Source organism: Pelophylax lessonae (assembly GCF_965119305.1).
Source record: "Pelophylax lessonae genome assembly, chromosome: 4".
In the NCBI taxonomy this organism is placed as follows: Eukaryota; Metazoa; Chordata; class Amphibia; order Anura; family Ranidae; genus Pelophylax; species Pelophylax lessonae.
In genome coordinates, this window is record NC_138771.1 from 546,780,092 (window position 1) to 546,792,953 (window position 12,862).

Here is a 12,862-nt window from a genome sequence, read left to right on the forward strand (position 1 = left end):
GGCCAGTTCACACCAGATTATGATGCGGTAAACCCAGTGTTCTGTGAATGTTTCCCATACCGCATACAAAACGCAATGCAATTGCGATCTGCAGCGGGTGCCAATATTAGGTTATTTAGCTCATTCAAATTTGGACCGCACAGAACTGCATGTGAATCACAAAGAAGCATGTGTTCCCGTGCGATTCCCGGTGTGAACCGGCCCTTACCACGATTCCTTTCCTTCCTCATTAAGAGTAAAGCCCCGTACACACGTACCGATTGTCGGCCGTAAATATTCGGCCGACGACCGATCGGCCGATTGTAGGCTTGTTAGTATGATGCTTCCGACAGCCGACTGCGCATTTTCGGCCGAACAGAATCTGTCGTGCAGGCATTAAAATTTTTGTTGGCCAACACCAGAACGGCCGATTGTTCGCCAGTCAGTACAGATTTCGGCTGACAGACAGTCGATTAGCAAGACTGGGCATGCTCAGAAAATAAAAAAGACAAGGAAAGTTAACCATCACATGACATCACTTCTGCAGTCGGCTGTTGTTGGCCGACAAAATTTGTGTGCAGTCTTTTGCAGTTTTCAACAGACACGACAGCCCTGGACAAAAGACGGCCGAACGATCGGTACGTGTGTACGGGGCTTTAGAGAAGGGAGTGGACCAACTACACTGAACAAAATTGTAAATGCCACAGTTTTGCCCCCATTTTTCATGAGCTGAACTCAAAGATCTAAGACTTTTTCTATGTACACAAAAGGCCTACTTCTTTAAAATATTGTTCACAAATCTGTATAAATCTGTGTTAGTGAGCACTTCTCCTTTGCTGAGATAATCCATCCACCTCACAGGAGTGGCATATCAAGATGCTAATTAGACAGCATGATTATTGCACAGGTGTGACTATGGCTGGCCACAATAAAGGCCACTCTAAAATGTGCAGTTTTACTGTAATGGGGGATCCGGGGGGGGGGGTCCGAAAACCAGTCAGTATCTGGTGTGACCACCATTTGCTTCACGCAGTGCAACACATCTCCTTCAAATAGAGTTGATCAGGTTGTTGATTCTGGTATCAGGAATGTTGGTCCACTCCTCTTCAATGGCTGTGGGAAGTTGCTGGATATTGGCAGGATCTGGAACACGATGTCGTGTACGCCGAACCAGAGCATCCCAAACATGCTCAATGGGTGACATATCCGGTGAGTATGCTGGCCATGCAAGAACTGGGATGTTTTCAGCTTCCAGGAATTGTGTACAGATCCTTGCAACATGGGGCCGTCCATTATCATGCCGCAACATAAGGTGATGGTCGTGGATGAATGGAACAACAATGGGCCTCAGGATCTCATCCCGGTATCTCTGTGCATCTGTGAAAGCATCATAGTATTAAAATGTTGCAATAAAAACAACCATAGAAAAATGTGTGTAAGTGTACTGTACACTTACGCACATTTTCCTGTGGTTGTTTTTATTGCAACATTTTAATACTATGATGGTTTCACTGATTTTACTAATTGCAGCACATTTACATATAAAACCAAAAGTGTACAGCATCTTACACTTTGTTTACTTAAGAAGCAGCAACAGCCTGAGTAGAAAGGCCTTTCCCCTGCCAGCATGCTGCAGGGAAGAACCCCATGCACTCCGTATGGAAGCAGTGATCTCTGTACAGAGGTCCAGCACAGTACCCACTCACTCATGGCTAGAGATCTCTAGTCAGTAAAGCTTGCACTCCCTACGAATTGAAGAGCTCTAGCTCAAACTCAGCAGAGTTTGTTGAATCCATTTCAAAAAGATCACTGCTTTTACACAGAGAGCTAGGGTCCTTTTCGACAGAATGCTGGCAGGGGACAGGCTTTTCTAATAAGGCTGTGGCTGCTTTCTAAAGAAAACAAATTGTAAGATAGGCTTTCTCAACCAGGGTTTCATGGAAAACTACCGTATTTTACGGCGTATAACACGCCCCCCCCCCCCTAATTTTCAAGTTAAAACATAGGTTTTGGGCTATACTCGCCGTATAAGACTTCCCCCCTTTCAAAGCAAGGCAACACCATTGAAAAACATCAGATTTGATTTAAATACCATCATTTTTATTAAAATGGTTATGACTTACTGGTTCCTTAAAATCCTCATCATGTTTATCATCTGACATCATAAGTTCATCAATAACATCTTGTGATACAGTTGTAAGACAGTCATCGTATGGATCTAATTCTTAATCAGATGGTGTGGCTTCAGCTTCCCCTTTATCTTGCCAAAAGTAGTCATCCTCCATACCATCCAATGAATTTGCTATGCCACACTTCTTGAAAGACTTGATTACAGTTTCTGCATCAATATTATTCCAGGCTTTTATGACAAAGTTACACAAAACATCCAACTGTGGAGCACGCATGTTTCTTCCTTTTGTGAATGACTTTTTGCCACTAACCATCCACTCATTCCACTGTTCTCAAATGCGATCTTTAAATGGCTTGTTTAGGCACAAATCCAGTGGCTGTACCAACGATGTCAATCCGGCAGGAATAACTACTGCATCTGTGTTTATTCTTGCCAGCCTTTTCTTTGTGCTGGTAGTTAAATGAGCCCTGATTATATCCCAACACCAGTAGACTATGTTCTCGACGAAGACCACCTGGTCGCCTACTCCATACATTATCAAGCCATAGCTTTATCCCTTCTTCATCTATCCAGCCTTTTTCATTCACATGTCCAAAACTCCAACAGGGAACTTAATTTTCGGCATTGTTTTTCTTTTGAAAATAATCATTGGTCTTAGTTTGGCGCCATCAGCTGTACATGCTGGTACCACTGTAAAACTGGACTTCTCATGTCCTGTTGTTTTAATGAACACTGTTTTTGCACCTTTTGAATTGACCGTTTTATTTCCAACCATATCGAAATATCGAAGATATCGAAGAGGCGGGCTAATGTTACTCGCTCTGACTCCGCCAATCGGAGCAGGCTTTGCATTCAATAATAGAATACATCGCTCACCGTGATTGGCTCAGCATGGTATACTGTATGTAGCCGAAGCTATGGTACATATGGTATACCGGTACAGGATTCCGGCACATCCAGCGCCTTGAGAGATTACATCTACCGGTAATATTTACTTACGGTACCTTGGAGATATATGAGAGATTACATTTATGGTACTTACGGTACCTTGGAGATTACTAGGGCACATCCAGCCAGTGCTTTGAGAGATTACACCTACTTATTTACCTTGGAGATTTTTATACTCGGCGTATAAGACGACCACCCAATTTTTGGGGGATTTTTTGGAGGTTAAAAAGTCGTCTTACACGCCGGAAAATACGGTAGTTCCCTCCAAAGGTTGCTAGGGTTTCCTTGAGTAGTGAGCAATGGTTTATTGATATCCCACCTACACTGACTATCTGTGTAAGGGAACACATCCCTACTGATGTACCATGAGCTGCATATATAACCAGATTTTGCACTCTATGATTTTAGTAAATGACCCTCAAAATGTTTCTTCACCAGCTGCATCTTCAAGTAAGGAAGCTTTACAAACCACAGCCTCCCAAAAATACAAAATCCCTCATTTATAAAGTGACACCTGAAAATCTGGAGAACATTGATCAGGCTCTTGCAAGAGCAATACAGGTATATGCTTCTGATAATGCATATTGGAAGAAAGCGTTTACATTATTATGAGGGAAAGGGGGTTACCTGTTCTCACATATTGGGGAAATATTTTTATCATATACAGTCCTTATTATTCCATTTGAAATAAAAAATTTAATTTTAAAAAGCAAGTTTAGTTTATTTACAGAAGATGTACTCTTATTTCAAGCATAATACTTTTATATACATTGTATTTCACTTTCGCAGTGTAACAAAACTTTCAATTTGTAAAACAACCCCAAACAAAATTTTTCGTCAATTTTTCTGAAAATGTCCCATGGCTTCAAAATTTCAAGAAACTTGATATCTCTAACCTGGAGGAGTTCTGTGCACAAATGGTATGCAGAACGCCCCCCAAAATGTTATTTCCTGCTTGTGTGATTGGCTTACTGATTTTCTCAGATAGGTCAGATTTTGGGCATCCCTTGCAACACAAATTGCATTTTTAGTAAAATACTCCCAAAGGGAAATTACGTCTAAAGGAATGCAGACCTTGCCACTCTCCTCATTAGAACCCTGCAAGTGTAGCGGCTGATTAAAAATGAACACTCACATTCACATCCATTTTTCACATGGACACAGTCAAATAAACAGATATTTATTCGGGATAACCAAATGTAGGAATTTCCAACAAGGTTTGTAAAAATCCCTGCAATGTATATAGATTACCCAGAAAGGATTTTTATTTTCTCATTGGAGTTACTCTTTCAGCCCCCCTTCACACCTGTCATCTCTAGTGTGTTGTGTCAACAAAACCAATTGCAGACCACCAGCAGTACATTTACTGGTAGCTGGCTGTTCACCCAGGCATCACGATGTACCTTTGTGGTGCTCATATGCATGGTGTGCGACCCCTGGAGCACGCAGCAGTGCGATCTGCAACCATCAGCTTGGACACAGCAGATTGTAGTGCCCGGTATCGGGCTGCTGTGAGCAGCCCAGATACCACGTCATCGCTGTGCATTCAATTGTCATGAATGGGGTCCATTCATGACACCATTGTTTACTACTGTGTGTGATCTGAGATTGCTCACCAGTGATTACATGGTACTTGGGTCAATCACAGCACCCTGTACCATGTGATAGCTGTGGGCCAATCACAATAGTAAACAATGAATTATGAATGAAAGAAATTCACGACAGTTCAAATGATTGCTTTTACACTGATCATCACTGTAACAGCAGTCACAGTGTAAAAGAAAAAAAAATCCCTGCTCACCCCCTAGAGTAGTACAGTGTCACTATGGTGCCACTGAACTACTCTGATGACAGTATGTAAAAATGTTTAAAATGTTTTTTTTTTTTAACATTCTGTCACCAGTCATATGCTGATGCTGTACTGCATGTATAGTGTGTAAAAAAAAAAAGAATGTTTAAAAAAAACTAATTTTATTTAATGTCTTTATTTTCCAAAAAATTGTGACAAAAAATAATAACTTAAAAAAAACTCAGCATGCCTCTTACTAATAACCTTGGTATGTCTATTATCCAAAACTGGGTCATTTGGTACTCTCCTGGCATTTGAGGACCATAAAGGGCCCCCCTGACCCCCTTCTCTCTAGGCCCAGGGCCCTTTCCACTGATTACGGTCCCTTTACTCCCATCGTGGGACCCAGACCCTTTCACATGTTCTTTAGCGGGCCCCCTTCCTGCAGTCTTGGGGTGCCCCCATGGTGGAGGAACACCAGGGCCCATTTGCAAGTGCACCTTTTGCAACCCCGGTGCTTCCACCACTGGTGGAGATTTTTATTTTTTACTATTATATATATATATATATTTTTACAATTTAACTTTTAGTTATTTTTACAATTTTTTTAGCAGGGTTTTTAAGTGGGATATCAGGGTCAAAACATACCTCTGATGTTCCACCTTTGAGATAGTGAAAGGAGATTGAGGTCAATCTCCAAGCCTCAGCTGCACAGAATGAATTGACAGGAATAGCTGTGTACAGAGCTTCCCATTCATTTACAAACTAAAGCATAGTAAACACAGTTTACTATGCTTCAGTTGTGAATGGACAGAGTCAGTGATCAGCACCGATCAGTACCAATCACTGACCATTCAGAAAAGGAAGGGGCCAGTAAATTACATCCTGACACATCCCCCGCAGCAGCGACTGGGAGATGGGAAAGTGGGAACACAGCAGAGAGGCAAAGGGATGAGGGGGGGCCAGGAGAGCACACAGAGGTTTGGGGGCAACAGGACCTGGATAGGAGGGGTGGTGGGGTGGCATATAGAAGAACTGATCTCCATTTTTCTCCTGCAGCTGCTAAATGCCTGGGGGAGTAAGAGGAATAGAAGTGGGCTTTCAGTGGCTGCAGAAGGAAACTGGAGGGCATTGGTTCTCTATATGCCACCGACCCCGTTGTCCCTTCTATCCAGGTGTACAAGGTAGCCGCATGGACCCCATGGGGCATAGGGCCGGGTGGCAATTGCAACCCCTGAAAGTATGCCCCTGAACCCAGTGGTGAATAAATACCAACAAAAGAAAGCTCTATTTGTGTGAAAAAAATGATATCAATTTCATTTGGTTATAGTGTTGCATGACTGAGCAACTGCCTGTTGAAGTAGCACAGTGCTGAATAGCAAAAAAATGCCCTGCTCATTAAGGGGGAAAGACCTTCCAGAGGTCAAGTGGTAAATGAGCTTCCAGTACACCACAATGGACAAATAAACACACCTGAACATTTTTCCCCAGTGCAGAGTACCTCAACCCATGGTTGTGAGTTACCATGCATTGTGGGGCACTGCATTGCTAGTACGTTGGAGAAGTTGTTCCAAATGAATGGCCTTTTCAAGCTTCATTGTGCTTAAGGTTCATTACCGCAACACATAAGTGCTGAAGCCAGCCTTAAACAGGAAAAATGACAGTGCCCCCCCCCCAGCAAGGCATACCCGCCAACTCCCACAATGAGACACAAATGGCGAAAAAGAAAAAAATCTTTCAGGGGTTATTACCCTCCCTTGCTCTATCCAAAATGAAAAGAAAAGTTTTGCCTATAGTTCTACTTTAATCTTTTTTTTTTTTTTTTTAACTTCTTTTCATCCTTTGTTATACTTTAGTGTTGCTCAGCGTATTTCAGCCACTTCCATTCTACATGCTCTCCATTGAGGGTTTCCTGATGTGACAACAGTAGACCATGCCTTTGTAATGTGTGTTAAAACAGCCACTTGTAGTCTCGACCTGAAGCCCACATGCCAGAGTGGTAATGCAGTAGCATAACTAAGAGACAGGGTCAGAGTGGTGTCACCCTATAGATAGTATCTCTACTGACCCTAAACCAGCAGAAAAAAAAAAATATTTAAAATTACAGTATGTTATGCCTATATATTTCAATTGGGTTGGATTTACATACACTTTGGCCAAAGAACAATGTTAGTTCATTTTCCTTCCTCTTATAAAATCATTAACCATTTGCCATAATAGATGCATACTGTACTATATTGCTATTGTTTGCGCTGAGTGCTTTCTCTGCCCACCATCTTCTATTATAACAGTAGGAGCAGTGTTTTAAAGCCTACTTGGCTTGTTCTGTCTTGTAAAACCAAATTTATACAAACAAAAAAAAAAAGGACTTGAAGCGTATAGGAAATTATATTGATTGGGTTTAGATGTGCTTTAACACAACAATGTAATTATAAAAATTATTTTCTCTTTTCAAATGGACGGCAAGGGCACTGACAATCTCTCCCCTCAACACTCCCCTCAAAATAAATGTTAAAGGTGTCTAACAGTCCGCAAACACTATGCAAAGCACACAGTGGGTTGGTGGCAAGGAACACGCTAACCATAGCAACACAGTGAATGATAGTCTAAGTACTTAGGGAACCCTCCTCCTCACATGAGGTACATTCTCTAAATGAAGTCAGAATTCAGCATTGATTTGCAGAGTCATTACTGAGTCCCGACACTTGCAGACTTCAGTTTAAAATATTTTATTGCATGATTGGCAGGTGGCATCTCAATAAGTCTTAACAGACAGCAGGAACGCCCGAATTTTGAAAATGTTGGCATCGCACATGTCCCTTTTCCACAAAATATATTTTCTAATTATTTTTGTAACTTTCTCGTTGAGATTTTGTATATGGTACATAAAAAATAACATATTGTGGCACACAATAACTTATTTGTAAGGTATTCTATGTTGTGATCATCATAAATGCATTTATAGAGATCATTGTTATATGGTCCTATAGATTTCCACCATTATAATGCATTTAGACATCTGGCTGTAGTCAGAATGTGATTTAGTAATTTAGAACAATACTTAGGCATATATGGTATAGATTAGCCTAAGGGCTCTTTCACACGGAGCGGACCGCATTGCGATCCGCTCCGGCACTTTTTTTTTTTTTTTCACGGAGCGGATTATGCGTTCCGTATGTCCGCATATCATCCCATCCGTTTGCGGATGATATACGGACATAATGTATGTCTATGGGCATTGCGGATGTCAGCGGATGACACCGCTAACATCCGATTTTGCTTCCTTTCCAGTTTTTGAACAGAGGAAAAATAGGGTTCTGTTCCGTTCCAAAAAACGGGAACAGACCTGAAATGAAGAAAATCGGATGTCAGCGGATGGTATTCCGCTGACATCCGCAATGCCATTGACTTACATTATGTCCGTAAATCATCCGCAAAAAAATATGATGATTTGCGGACTTACGGAGCGCCCATGTGAAAGGGCCCTAACAGGAAATGGCCGTGTCAAGATGGATTGGTTGGCAAAGCTGTGTGTCGACAAGGGATTTGGTAAGCTACCAAAAAGTGTGGACTTTAGGACATTTCCAATAAATGTTGCATAGGCTAACTATATGGTTGTTGCATCTCCAACAAATAGAAAGAATTGCTAGGTTAATCATATAGACAATTTCTGGAGTCTTTATGAAAACAGTGCATCTGGAGGTTTTAATAAGATTACTCTATATCTCATCTACTCTTCAAACTTTGTGAGTGTGGCCCAGTGAGCCTTCCCATTTAAGCATACACTATATTGTCAAAAGTATTGGGAGGGCTGCCTTTACACGCACATAAACTTTAATGGGACCTCAACCCAATAGAACAGCTTTGGGATTAGAGTGCAGACAGGCCTTCTCTCCAACATCAGTGCCTGACCACACTAATGCGATTCTGGAAGAATAGTTAAAGTTTCCCATAGACACACTCCTAAACCTTGTGGACAGCCTTCCTAGAAGAGTTGAAGCTGTTATTACTGCAAAGGGTGAGCCAATTCAATCTTGAACCCTACAGACTAAGGCTGGCCATACATGATCCAATTTTCTGTACAATTTCTTGAAATTTACCTTCAAGTATGTAGTACAAAGGCCTGCCTAATTAGATACAAGTGAATGTGTTGTTTAGCTTTGACCTCACATTATGTGGTTTGTGGTAGATCTAACAGAAAATTGTACAACAAAAGTTGAACATGTATGGCCAGCCTAAGACTGGGATCCCATTAAAGTTCATGTGCGTGTAAAGGCGAGTGTCCCAAAACTTTTGACAATATAGTGTATATTTATTTTTGGAGAATGGGTCAGTAAAGATTGTGTCTAAGGCAAGCCATACATCATGTGATTTTCTTTCCTTTAACCACAGGTTGAAGGAAAGAAAATTTCTTGATTCCCCCATCATAGTCACATCACTGTCAGTGTTTATGGAGGAATCCTTCCTGTGGAGCGATTGTGTTTTGTCAGCTGTCAGAATACAATGATCACTGCCAGCAGCTATAGCCACTGCAAGTGATTGGCTGAGAAAAACCCAACAGGCTAGCTGTACTAAAGGGACCGCTGGATCAACTTCAGTACTGCCCATAGACAGATCAAAATTTTGCTGGTTCAACCAGAACCAGCCGAATTTCGATCTGTCTATGGCCGGCCTAAGTATCTATAAATGTCTGATGTTAGGTGTTTGAGTAGGGCCTTCCAAGCATAGCTCTCCAAATGAAGTCAACCTGTTGAATTTCACAAATTCCATAATAAAGTAAGCACTTAGTTTGATTTTAAGATAACCAAACAGGGCCTTTTAGAAAGTTTTAAAGTGTTTTTTTAAATCCCCAAAAGAAAGAAGAGCCCAATTTGTTTTGAGAATGATGTGAAACTGAAATAGTGTTGTCAACCCAGTAATAAGCAACATGATGACTAAGGCTAGCAGGCAGTGTTGATGCATAGAGGAAAGTCACTGGTGACATTGTAGACGATAAATAAAACTTTAGTTTTGCAGTATGGCCATATGTTTCTTGTGTGGGTCATGGGGGACAATTGATAAAGTTCTTTCCAGTTTGGGGTGATGGAGAATTGGAATGAACTGATGTGATCTACAGTTCCTCTATTTCTGACCACCCGTTAAGATGATAGAAAGCTGACCAGATGATTGAAGTGTATCCAACCCAAACCAAAATGTAATATATTACAACTTGCCAGCTCTTAAATGTAGTGGCTGCATTAGTTTTATTTTTTTTCACTTTATTTTCATCTGGTGACCTTGCCAATAACACTTCCTGTCCTAGGGTGACAACACTCACTGAGTATACTATATTTCACAGAAACTTCCAACAGTGATATCACAGTTAGAGGTTTCTGTTATATAGTAAACTGCAATACCATATATTATTTTTTTCTTCTTGGGTTTGGCTATCTTTTAAGAGATGTAGATGGGTTGCTATATAGTATTTATTCTTGGGCTATATAGTAAAAGTATCAGGGAAGTCTAGTCTTCCTTATGTTTCTGTTGCAAAGACCTGCCTAGCCACCCCATGTCTATTATCACTCCAGGTAAAATTTAGGAGAGCTTCTTGTAATGTTTTAAAGTAATAATAATCCCAAAATACAACACTATAAACCAATCCTGAAATGTGGTGGCTGCATTTGTTTTCTTTTTTCCCCACTAGTGTTCCAGGCAGCAATATCTGTCTGCCTTAAGGTGTATCCACTCTGGATGGAAGAGCAATAAAGAAACCTTTGGACAGCAGCATTGTCAATCTGGGGATAAGGTAGTGTTAAGCCCCGTACACACGTACCGATTGTCGGCCGTAAATATTCGGCAGACTGTAGGCTTGTTAGTATGATGCTTCCGACAGCGCATTTTCAGCCGAACAGAATCTGTCGTGCAGACTTTAAAATTTTTGTTGGCCGTCACCAGAATGGCCGATTGTTCGCCAGTCAGTACAGATTTCGGCCGACAGACAGCAGATTAGCAAGACTGGGCATGCTCAGAAAAGAAAAAAAGACAAGGAAAGTTAACCATCACATGACATCACTTATGCAGTCGGCTGTTGTTGGCCGACAAAATTCGTGTGCAGTCTTTTGCAGTTTTCAGCAGACACGACAGCCCTGGACAAAAGACGGCTGATCGTTCGGCCGACGATCAGTACGTGTGTACGGGGCTTTAGATGCGCTAGACGATTTAGATAGAATTGACTAACAAAAATAAAGCTGGACTCCTGCTAACACTTTGTAAAAAGTTACAGCAACAGTTGGTTTTCCTTTAGGGATAAAGGATTTACATAAATGAATGACAGCAGAGCAGAGCAGACCATTGTCACACTTGTCAGTGCTAAATGGCTTGTCTCTATCCACTAACTGGCACTTTTTGCTGGACTGGTCTGGCAAAGAAAGTTGAAAAATAAATGACTTACTGTCTAAATCAGGCATCACTAGATTGCAGACCTGCCACTTTGCAGCCTGGCTATCCTCTCCCGGTTGACAGCTTTCTTCGTCCACCGCCGCCACAGCATTCGTCCGTAGCATGCAGAAGGCACGGCATGTCCGGCCAGAGGGCGGGACATTTTTTTCAAGTTAACAAGCCAGTGATTTATTGCTAGGATGCTGGGCAGTCCTAGCAACCAATCCCCTGCCTGTTAATATGAAAAGCATGTCCCGCCCTCTGTCTGGACATGCCGTGCCTTCTAGCTGCTGTGTAAGGTAGGATTGCAAACGTTGGAGGAGGATTACAGGGACAGAAGAGTGGCTGTAAAGGGGACCAGTATAAAAAAAAAAAAGAGGGGGGGGGGTGATGCTGTGAAGAGACTTGGATACAAGGAAGAAGGGGGGGGGGGCTGAGATGAAAGTAAGAGGCTGTAAAGAGGACTGGGGTGCTAGGAGGGGGTGCTGAGAAGGGGACTGAGATACAAGAAGGAGGGCTGTGGAGGGGACTGGGATAAAAGGAGGGGGCTGTGAAGGGGACTGGGATGCAAGGGGGGGCTGAGATGTAATTTAAGGGGGGCTTTAGAGGGGGCTGCAAATGGGACTGAGGTGCAAGGAAGAGAGGCTGTGAAGGGGACTAAGGTGCAAGGAAGAGGGGCTAACAAAGGGTGTAGATATCTAATGTATGGTGGGGGTGCTGGGATGTGAAGGGAGACAGAGAACATTTAAGTAAAGGTGCTGTGATGTAAAGGGTGACTGTGATGTAAAGCAGGCACTGCAATGTAAAGGGGATTTTTGTGAAGAGGGGCTTTATTGTAAAGGGGTGCTTTGATGTAAAGGGGGTGCTGTATTGTAAAGTGGGGTACGCGGGTGTAAAGGGACACTGTAAATAGGGGTTGTATTGTAAAGGGGGGGTTCTGTGATGTAAAAGGGGCACTGTAGTGTAAAGGCGGGGCTGTGATGTAAAGGTAAGGACTGGTGACACTGATGTAAAAGGGGAAACTGTAAAGTAATGGGGAGAGGCTGTAATGTGATGAAACTGAGTCATAGCACAAACATGAGACTCGGATCTCTGCTGGATAAAAATTTGAATGGCCGGTACTCTTAGACCAGGGGTATTAAATTAAAATTCTCAATCAACAGAAGAAATAATGGAGACAAAAAAAAGAAAGCTATTGCAGCCACCACATCTAAGAATTGGTAAGCCTGAATATAATTTATTTTATATTTGGGTTTAATATCACTTTATGACCTTTGAGGGAGATCTTAATTGGTAATGGACCACTTGGTCCTTTTTCTTTCTGTGTTTATATGTGATCTCTCAAAGTGTTAATTTTTATTTGGGTAAAAAAACATAATTTTAATTGAGGTTGTTTAACCTAACAGTCTTATTTTTGTAGGTACTTTTTAGGTTCTTGGAAGACAGTTGTTATTGTATAACTGAAATAAAAGGGGCATACAATACACAATATTCCCAAAAGTATTGGGACACCTGCCTTTACATGCATATGAACTTTAATGTAATCCCAGTCTTAGTCCGTAGGGTTCAATATTGAGTTGGCCCACCCTTTGCAGCTA